Source organism: Dreissena polymorpha, chromosome 14 (genome assembly GCF_020536995.1).
Source record: "Dreissena polymorpha isolate Duluth1 chromosome 14, UMN_Dpol_1.0, whole genome shotgun sequence".
Classification (NCBI taxonomy): Eukaryota; Metazoa; Mollusca; class Bivalvia; order Myida; family Dreissenidae; genus Dreissena; species Dreissena polymorpha.
This window is the reverse complement of record NC_068368.1, coordinates 33,370,851-33,381,693: the sequence shown is the minus strand read 5'-3', so window position 1 is coordinate 33,381,693 and position 10,843 is coordinate 33,370,851. Positions and strand designations below refer to the sequence as shown.

At 36.1% G+C, this 10,843-nt stretch overlaps 1 long non-coding RNA gene and 1 other non-coding gene across 2 annotated transcripts in view; both read right to left on the bottom strand.

The window, feature by feature from the left end:
• The window catches only part of LOC127857755 (uncharacterized), a 31,235-nt gene extending 20,395 nt beyond the window's left edge, over window positions 1-10,840 (bottom strand). The window contains exon 1 of the long non-coding RNA XR_008038616.1: window positions 10,604-10,840. This is a non-coding gene — a long non-coding RNA (uncharacterized LOC127857755). The remainder of the gene's footprint in view (window positions 1-10,603) is intronic.
• Window positions 4,192-4,379, bottom strand: LOC127859091 (small nucleolar RNA snR44). The gene has a single exon (XR_008039280.1). It is a non-coding gene; the product is annotated as a small nucleolar RNA snR44 (small nucleolar RNA).
• Window positions 10,841-10,843: the final 3 nt, after the last annotated feature.

Below are 10,843 nucleotides of genomic sequence, written 5' to 3'. Positions count from 1 at the left end.
ACTGTGCCTGTGCCATTATTCTATACGAAAATACACGCACGTATTGTACCCGCAAACGTCCACAAAAATTACACAAATGGATGAAAAGATAAACCACTTAATCCAACAACACTATTAAACCGTGCATACTTGTACCTTAACGATCTTATTATAACGCATCAATATGGCGGATCCATCCTACATTAAACCGACTTAAATCGTCAATATAGCGGCAATCATTCAAACCGCCAACATGCTCGCTCATGAAATGTTAAACCGATAGTAGTGAAACAGCTAAAATGCTTACTTATCATATTTCAAAGCGACACAAGTGAAATCGTCAATATAGCGGCAAATATTCGAACCGCCCGATAAAATGCTCACGTATTATATTTCAAACCGACGGAAACCGTCAAGATGGCCGCCAAACCGCCAACATTCTCACTCATATGAAACCGCTAAAAACCGACGGAAGTGAAACCGTCAAGATGGCGTCAAACCGCCAACATTCTTACCCATCATATATCAAACCGCCAAAAACCGACGGTTGTAAACCGCCAAGAAGGCCGCCAAACCTATCAACCAATCAGAAGGCCGATCTCACTCCATTTCAACCAATCAGAACGCTGGGTTGTCCAAGATGGCGGTATAAACCGTCCAAGATGGCGACGAAAGCCCTACTTTTATACTACTCATGTATGTGATAATACCCGTGTCATTCGATAGTGCGGTTGAATATAACTTATTTTCAAACAAGAGATGTGTTTGTCAAAAACACAATGCCCCCTTTTGCGCCGCATTGAAATAAAATTTCAATATATCATTTGACATGTTTAGAAATTATCTCCCTTTTAAAGGGGCCTTTTCACAGATTTTGGCATTTTTTAAAACTTTTTCATTAAATGCTTTATATTGATAAATGTAAACATTGGATCGTAAAAGCTCAAGTAAAAAATCAAGAAAAAAAAATAAAAAAAGGAAAAGAACATTGCCCGGAGCAGGTTTCGAACCAGTGACCTCTGGAGTCCTGCCAGAGTCCTGAAGTAAAAACGCTCTAGCCTACTGAGCTATTCCGCCGAGTACAAATTCTTGATGTATTTTATACCTTATATAAGCAATCTTCGTAGTTTCACAAAATTTAACGACAAAAACAGAACTCTCCAAATTATTCAATCGTTTCGCGTTGCAACGCTTTATAATTTTTAGGTTTTAAAATCGTCAAAAGATGCATATAATGGCTATATTAGAGCATGGTTAATGTTCAGTATTACTGTTTCCTCACAAATATCATAACTAAAACGAAAAATTACGAATCTGAAACAACTTTTTTCAATTTTGTCAATTTACCAAAGCGTGAAAAGATCCCTTTAAAGCTTGTTTATTCTCTTGGATTGTATTTTTTTAATTTTAACCTTGAAGGAAGACCTTGGCATTGACCTTTCACCTCAAAAAATGTGCAGCTTCATGAGATACACATGCATGCCAACTATCAAGTTGCTATCTTCAATATTGCAAAAGTTATCGCAAAACAAATAGTAATAAACATGTTACTACCACTATACGATATTGCGATAAGATACAAAATAAACCGAGAACACATGCGCAGTTCGACTGTGTTGCCAGGTGATGTTCGTGGAGTTGTGATGAGTGGTTAATACATTTAACCACGAACATCAATTCGATGTTTGGCTTTGTTTAAGTTCGACAATAAATGCTAGCAATAGACTGTTTCACTAAGACCTCGACTGATAAGAAGCGGAATGGAATCCAGTGGACACACCAAACAGTTGGAACACATCCAACAACAGATGCAGGAAAAGGCAACATGGTAGTGGAAAACTTAGCTAGACTGGGCCTCACCATCAACAGACAGAAAAGCAGGGTGTTAAAGACCAACGCATCCAACGACACATCCATCACAGTCCAAAGCGAGGCGCTGCAGACGGGGGAAAGGCTTCACCTATCTCAACAACACTCTGGACAACTATCGAGGAACGGTTGCAGATGTCAGAACCCGAATTTGTAAACAACGAGCAGTCTTCCATCAGCTGAAGAACATCTGGAGATCAAGCGCAATTTGCATCACCACCAAGATTAGGCTTTTCAATACAATTGTTAAGCCGATACTCCTACATGGAGCAGAGACCTGGAGAACTACTGTCCCTACCATAAAGAAAATACAGGTCTTCATCAACACCTGCCCCAGGAAGATCCTCAAGATCAGATGGTCGGACAAGATCTCCAATGAAGAATTATGGTTGAGAAAACAGAAGAAGACAGTTAAAGAAAACGTTGTCGGTGGATAGGCCACATCTTTTGCACGCATGCATCCAATACAACAAGGCAATCTCTCATCTGGAACCCCAAGGGAAAAGAAAGAGGGCGGAAAATAAACACCTGGCGCCCTGACTGGATGCAGATGCTAACCAGATGGGAAAAAACATAGGGGTAACTGGAGAGACTCGCCCAGAATCGAGACGCCTGGAGGAAGCTCCTTGGTAGCTTATGTCCCAGACGGGACCACATACAAAGATGATTATGATATGATGTCAATTTATGTTAAATTGGTAAACAACTAAAGAGCTCCAGTGTAAATCAATTATAGAATTTCAGGAAAAAAAAATGTTTATCCCACAAAAGCTTGAACTACTGACCTTCGAGGAATAACATATACTTAATCATTTTATACTTAAGGCATCACGTGTTGGCACAAAATATAACGAAACAGAAACATTCCAAATTATTCAGTCGTTTCACGGTTGTAATGCTCGATAATTTTATTTATATGGCATGATACTTAATCTGTGACGATAATGCATTGTCGTTATGATTTCACGTCATTACTGTTATTTCGCTCACATTTTTGCAATAATCTAACCCCTAGCTACTGAAATCTTGGTCGCTGAGAGCTGTGTGTATGTAGTAATAAAAGCACAAAGAATTAATGAAGAACAAACATGTTTCATCATATGACAAACAATATCCAACACACTTGAATTTTCTAACTGACCACGAGATGCCACAAAACTGACAAATAAATTCCATATGACAATACTACTGCAGTATTTTATGCATGAATGATTACCTACAAAACAGATACGTGCACGTATGCAGTTATACTACTCAAAATTTTTTAAGAATCACTTTTTATAGCATGTGTAATTATTCAGCCAGCGACTAGTGTTTTTCCCAGGAGGGCAAAGGGGCATGGCGCATTACTTTCAAAAAGGGCATTTTAGCGCGCAGTTTAGGCAAAAAAGGGGAAAAAAGTTCCCTGAATACCTGAATTACGGGGAAACATGTAATCGCATCAGAAGCAGTTGTGGAAAAAATCACATATAAACAAGCACATTTAATGGTAATAGATGTATTTAACTTACTATGATTTATATTAATATATTTACCTTGTAATGTACATTTAAGTTCCATGCTGTTTCAATTAACTGTACAGAACGACAAACATAATAAAGCAATATATGCATATGAATCTGATTATACACAGATCCACTAACATATAAATGAAACCATGTTTGTCTTATCCCATTTTCTAACCATAATCTCGACAGATGTTTAAAATAACATTGCGAGTAAATTGATTGCTAACAATATGCAAACACTCGTTTCCGTGACATACATCCACCGAGTAGATTACAAATAAATAAATAATGTTGTTGCTATCTAAAACATTTTTATGCATCGTTGATTATCACAGACATTTCATTAATTCCTTCTTAATGTATAATCTCCATCGTTAATTCGATCGTTTACGACGTTATTTGCCATTTTTGCCGAGTCACAATTTAATTCTGTATAGTCCGCCATGTTGATAAAATGTCAAATGATGTAAGCGACAGGTGCGCATAGCAACGTTAAATCGTATACGCGATTCGCATTTTGTTAAATTAGTATAAGTCTCAGTAATTATTTCAATAATTAGATCTAATTATGTTAAAGAGGAAAACGATCAAGAATAAATTTGTTTGTGATTTTAAATGTAATTATGCGTAAAAATATATGTTTTGATATAACTGAATAATGCATGCAATGCATAATTGCCACGAGAATAACATCGAGTTTTTCATCAAAAGTCTCCGAAGATAACATAGCCTCCGGCATAATCGATTGATACTGACACGGGGTTATTCACGCATGACTAATTCACAGCTTTGGAGCAGTCAGTTATGGTGTACGAACTGGTCCAAAACTATTCTAAACTGTCCGGGACAGTTTATAAACCGTCCGAGACGGTTTGTAAACTGTCCCGGACAGTTTACTAAACTGTCCCGGACAGTTAACTTAACTGTCCCGGACAGTTTACAAACTGTCCGGGACGGTTTTGGAAAGTTTTGAACCGTTCGTGCGCATAAACCGTCCGGGACAGTTTAGTAAACTGTCCGGGACGGTTTAAACTGTCCGATACGGTTTTATTTATATCAACCAATCAGAACACTCCTTACAATAATGCTTTACTTTAGAAGTTTTACGAGCGTAATGTAATATCGTTGTCATCTCGAGCGACGCTATTTTTATCGGACAAAACGTGATTTTAAAAATATTCAATCAATCATTGCTGCCAAAAACGCCAGAGTTAAAAATGAATATTTTAAGTACTCGAAATAAATGTATTTGCCCACAAAGTATTTCTGACATTGGTAACGAATTTCTTCTTTTACAGTGCATTTTTTATACAAATAAGGAACAGCTTTTAAACCGAACAGGTTTAATAGACTGAATAATAATTTTTCAAGTAAGCAATTGACAAAAATACCGCAAGCAAAGCCGGGGATTGAAAATGTTCTGAATTTGTTAAAGAAATAGTTTTTTTAATAGATCTAATTGAAATTTTAACTTTGTGATAAAAATATACTGCACCTAACATAAATTTTTCATCATTCTTTTTTGTTTATTTGTTTTGAATTTCTAGCAATGGCAAGAAAGCAATTAATGATTATTCTTCTCAACTTGTTATTTGCACTTTTAATTGGTTTGACATTGTTTGTTCTTTTAAATGGTATATCAAACAAGATGTGTTTGTGAAACACAATGTCCCCCTATATGACGTTTGACCTTGAAGGATGACCTTGACCTTGTGAAGGATGACCTTGACCTTGACCTTTCACCACTGAAAATGTGCAGCTCCATGAGATACACATGCATGCCAAATATCAAGTTGCTATCTTCAATATTGCAAAAGTATTCATAAAATAAGTGATTTGGGCCACATATACTTGACCTCTGACCTTGAAGGATGACCTTGACCTTTCACCACTCAAAATGTGCAGCTCAATGAGATGCACATGCATGCCAAATATCAAGTTGCTATCTTCAATTTGCAAAAGTATTTATAAAATAAGCGATTTGGGCCACATATATTTGACCTCTGACCTTGAAGGATGACCTTGACTTTTCACCACTCAAAATGTGCAGCTCCATGACATACACATGCATGTCAAATATCAAGTTGCTATCTTCAATATTGCAAAAGAATTCATAAAATGAGCGATTTTGGCCACATATATCTGACCTCTGACCTTGAAGGATGACCTTGACCTTGAACTTTCACCACTCAAAATGTGCAGCTTCATGAGATACACATGCATGCCAAATATGAAGTTGCTATCTTCAATATAGCAAAAGTTATTGCAAAATGTTAAAGTTGGCGCAAACAGACCAACAGACAGACCAACAGACAGACAGACAGGGCAAAAACAATATGTCCCCCACTACTATAGTGGGGGACATAAAAAGTGTTGTAATCCTTAATTATGCCAGATCAGTACCGACAATAGGAATTATTGTTTCTCTTTACTTGCTGAATAATGCTTCTGGTCAAGTACCGTTTGAAAATAATTGCAGATTAGAACATCAAATGAATCCATTATGTAAGTTAAACAAATAATTACGCATAATTATTGCTATAATTACAGACATTTATATACATGGTTATTGTTATATTGTTTGAATACATTCTTGTTTCAATGCAACTGTTCGTTTGTTCTTTTGATGCTAAATACTGTAATGACTTTACCACAAGATTTTTACATTGAATCTGTCCATATTCGCGTACAAATGATAAATTATCGAACAATCACTCGAGTAAACGTTACTTAAAAGGAAATTCTCACTTTCGAAATGGCACACAAATGCGAAGGGCTACGAGTGTTCTGATTGGTTGATTGACTCCTCTTCAGAACTTACGCCGTACTATAATTTATGCCTGTAAACCGTCCGGGACAGTTTAGGAAACCGTCCCGGACAGTTTCCAGGAAACCGTCCCGGACAGTTTCCTAAACTGTCCGGACGGTTTGTAATCCACAAAATAAATCGCCCGGTACAGTGTACAGACGCACGAGCGGTTCAAAAGTAAGAAACTGTCCGGGACAGTTTAGTAAACTGTCCGGGACAGTTTACAAACCGTCCCGGACGGTTTATAAACCGTCCCGGACAGTTTAGAATAGTTTTGGACCAGTTCGTACACCATAGTCAGTAAGACCTACCTATAAATCGAGCACTGTTATAGATTAAATCTGCTCAATTAATATAGTCGATTAGACGTTGACGTCTCTCACGGACAATCAAGGAAGCTGATTTTGCGGACCAAGTTAGCTCGTAAGGCAATAAAGATGTTATCGATAAGGGCGCGTGGCGAAATTTGCCTTTGAAAAAAATGGCGCGTGGCGAAATTTGCCTTTGAAAAGGGAAGCGTGGCGATCCGGGAGGGCGGCGTGGCTTTTCGCCACGCTTAAATGGCCTGGGAAAAACACTAGCGACACCGTAACACGCATCAATGATAAATCAATACATAAAAATAAAATCAAAAACACACATTCTAATATCAAAACCTGCAAAATAACAATTTTAATAAAATTAAAGATAATGGGAAAATAAAAAGTGATCCTTAGCTGATTTTGAGTAGTATATTTCATTAGATAGACGATAAACGAAAAGTAGGAGATAGGTTTGGATGGGCTAAATAACTAATAAAACGGGTCATCTTCAATTTGCTCGCGTCAAAACGCAGTATTCTTTTGAAATCCCTGGATATAGTTTACTATTCGCAAAGGGCTCATCTTGCTTTGCTATCACACTATGTGGCCTTTTTGTTTAACAAAGATCTTAATAAAAAAAAAAAACGCTAAGATCTATCATGTTTGCCGAAACTACACAATCAACTTTTCTGAAAAAAAATCACTATAAAATATATATATATAACGTTATATATATATATTTGATAGTGATTTTCTTTTCAGAAAAGTTTTTTTTTCGTTATGATATGATTATCATTCATTCATTCATTCAAAATGATGTTTCCACTAATTAATATCATAGCCACACGCTAACTACCTGTGGTGACTTTAAGTTTAACGCAAAAACCCAAAGACGTGCTGGAAAGTTTATGTTTTTTTCAATCTTTAGAAGTTGAATTTATTTGATTGTTATCCATGACTATTGTTGTCGTGATCATTCTCATGATTTCAAGTGTTCATTGGAAAATAGGTCATGTTTATTCCAGGGTGATGCTATGATTTTTAAATTACGTAACACACAATTAAGGTACTTTGTTTATGGACTAATAGTTGCTTTATCAAAAGTTTTATAGGCCGCTTCTTTTTAATAAAATGTAAACAACAGGGCCAATATGGCCCTAGTTCGCTCACCTGAGAGGAATCGTTTCATTCAATCTTTACCAAACGTCAAACTTGACCTAGATATTGTCCAGACAAACATCCTGGTTAAGTTTCATCATTATTGAACCAAAACTCTGGCATATGGAGTGATTTTGTTTTTGTAAGATTTGACCGCGTTACCTATATTTTGAGTTGACCCCCCTAAAGAAACATTCAAATTTGCTTACAAAAATAAATATTATGACCAAGATTCATAAAATCTGAAACAAAATTGTGACCTCTAGAGTATTTACATGGATTTTGTATAATATAATGAAAATTTGGACTATCTAAAGGCAATAATTATGGCATTTATTATGTGATATATATAAAACCAATATTTTCACCAAGTTTCATGATGATTGGGCAAAACATGTGACTTCTAGAGTGTTTACAAGCTTTTTTTACTATATAAATATGAGAAAACTGCCCCCCCCCCCCCGGCAGCCATGTTATTCAACTGACCGGAACCATTTTCAAACTCAACTCTCATATCAAGGAAACAAATGTTCTGACCACTATATACATATAGAGAAAAATGCCCCGCCCACTGGCGGCAATGTTTTTCACCGATCTGGACCATTTTCGAACTCGTCCGAGATATCAATAAAACCAGATTTTGACCTACTTTATGATGATTGGGCAAGAATGGTGGCTTCTATAGTGTTTACAAGGTTGCTCTATAACCAAATAAGGAAAACTGCCCCCCCCCCCCTGGCAGCCATGTCATTCAACTGACCGGAACCATTTTCGAAGTCAACTCTCATATCAAGGAAACAAATGTTCTGACCAAATTTCATGAAAATTGGGCCAAAAAATGTGACTTCTAGAGTGTTCACATGTTTTCACTATATATATAGAGAAAAATGCCCCGCCCACTGGCTGCCATGTTTTTTCACCGATCTGGACCATTTTCGAACTCTAAGGAGATATCAATAAAACCAATGTTTTGACCGTTTTTCATGATGATTGGGCAAAAATTGTGACTTCTAGAGTGTTTACAAGGTTTCTCTATAGCCAAATAAGGAAAACTGACCCGCCCACTGGCGGCCATGTTTTTCAACGGACCGGAACCACTTTTGAACTCAACCAAGATATCATTAAGACAAACATTTTGACAAAGTTACATGAAGATTGGGCATGAAATGTGACTTTACAGTGTTTACAAGTTTTTTTTGTTTTTTTTTTACCTAGTGACATAGTTTTTGACCCGGCACGACACAGTTTCGAACTCGACAGAGATTTTATTGGGACAAAGCTTCTGACCAAGTTTCATGAAGATCAGACAATAAATGTAGCCTCTAGAGTGTTAACGAACAAATGTGGACGGACGGACGACGGACAAAGACCGGTCACAAAAGCTCACTTGACCAATCAGGTGAGCTAAAAAAACAAACAAATAAGAACACGAGCAAGAGTTTCGTTTTTCTATTAAGATTTTTTTGAACAAGTACATGCTCATAGTAACAAATCCTAGCGACCAATCAGATGGTTCGATATTATGAGAACCATTGTACATGATAAATATTACTACAGGGAGCTAAATCTAGCCAGTATTTTACCAAAACAATGTCGACTTAAATGCAGTTTTCGTTTTTATGTCAAAGAATACACCTTTAACTATAGATTGACATATAACACATGCGTGTTTTTTGTTTGTGTTCACTTCCGAAATTCGTATTGTTAATGAAGTGTTAATGAATACATACGAATTTCGTAAGGAACACATACAAAAACACGCATGTGCTATATGTCAATCCACGGAGCGTCCCCCAAAATAACTCTCATCAGTCTGAAATTCACAATTTTGACGCCATTGTCGCTTTGTCACGTGACGGGTTTTCATTCGGATCGACCTTGACATTTTATGCTGACATTGTAAACATTACTTTCGTTTTCTGAAATCTATTATTTGTGATTAACAACTTACGTCTGGTGGATTATTAGACTGATTTCAGTGTGAATCAGTTAGTTTTAAATAATATTTACTTTGAGTTTGTATTTACACTACAATGTGTTTACAAAACAAGCCAGAATAATCTAAAATACCGGGAAATGTCATTCTGAATTTGAAAACACTGAGCACATGGTATGTTACTAAAAATAGAAATAACGTCATATGACCGTGAAATCTTGGGAGATTCGCATTTCAACAAAGTATGTCACATCGCTGTTTTTCTCGATATGTAAGAGCAGAATAGATAAATTTTAAATGTTTAAGATAGTATTTTGTGAAAGAATATATCAGTTAAATGTGAAAATTGTCAATCTTTCCGATCAAGTGGTTGATTTGGGCCAATAACTGCATTTTAAAGCTGTTTTGGACCGGTCTATGATAACTGTCAACTTTTCGGGAATTTCTGGTTGACTTTCCTAATGGGGTTGGTCCATAACTATAAAGTCGCGCCAGTTAAAAATCATTAAAAGCGACATTTAAAGTTATGATAGCCAGAACTATTGTTGTTGTTGTTATATTTTTTATACTAACGTTTGTTACGAGGACTGCTTATATAAAGTATAAAAAACATCATTCATTGTATGAGCACGGATGGCCGAGTGGTCTTAGTGTTAGACTTTTACTCCAGGGGTCAGTGGTTCGAGCCCAGTTGATGGTTACTTTTTTCTTTATTTAATTGTATTATTGTTTTTACTGGAGCTTTTGAGATCAATATAAAGTATGTGATGACTAACTTCAATACATGCCAACATCTGTGAAAAGGTCCCTTTAAGAGGACCGATACCATGATACTACGGATAGACATGCTACACTACCGGTAGATAGCCTTGTTTCAACTCCCAGGTACTCATAAAAGCTAAGAGCATTCAAGAAGAACTAACTATAATCCTAGGTCCATAATTATTTCAAGAAAATACAGGAGCGTTTTATAATAACATTCAATATATTACACTATCTAAATTATTTAATAAATTAAAAACAAACACCGAAAGTAACTTACATGTAATTATGCCAAGTGGTGTCCTCAATTTTAACTTTTTCATCGATTTAATAGGATGACATGCTTTTTATTTCCGACTTAAATAAACCATAACACAATTAAGATTAGCCATTATCTATGTGTTTTAATTGTAATAACTTAGTTTTATAAATAAATGTTAGTTTAGGCAATATAAATGTACATTTAAGGTAGTATTTTAGGAAACGGAATTGAGACGAATCATGCGTATCCTTTCGAGTT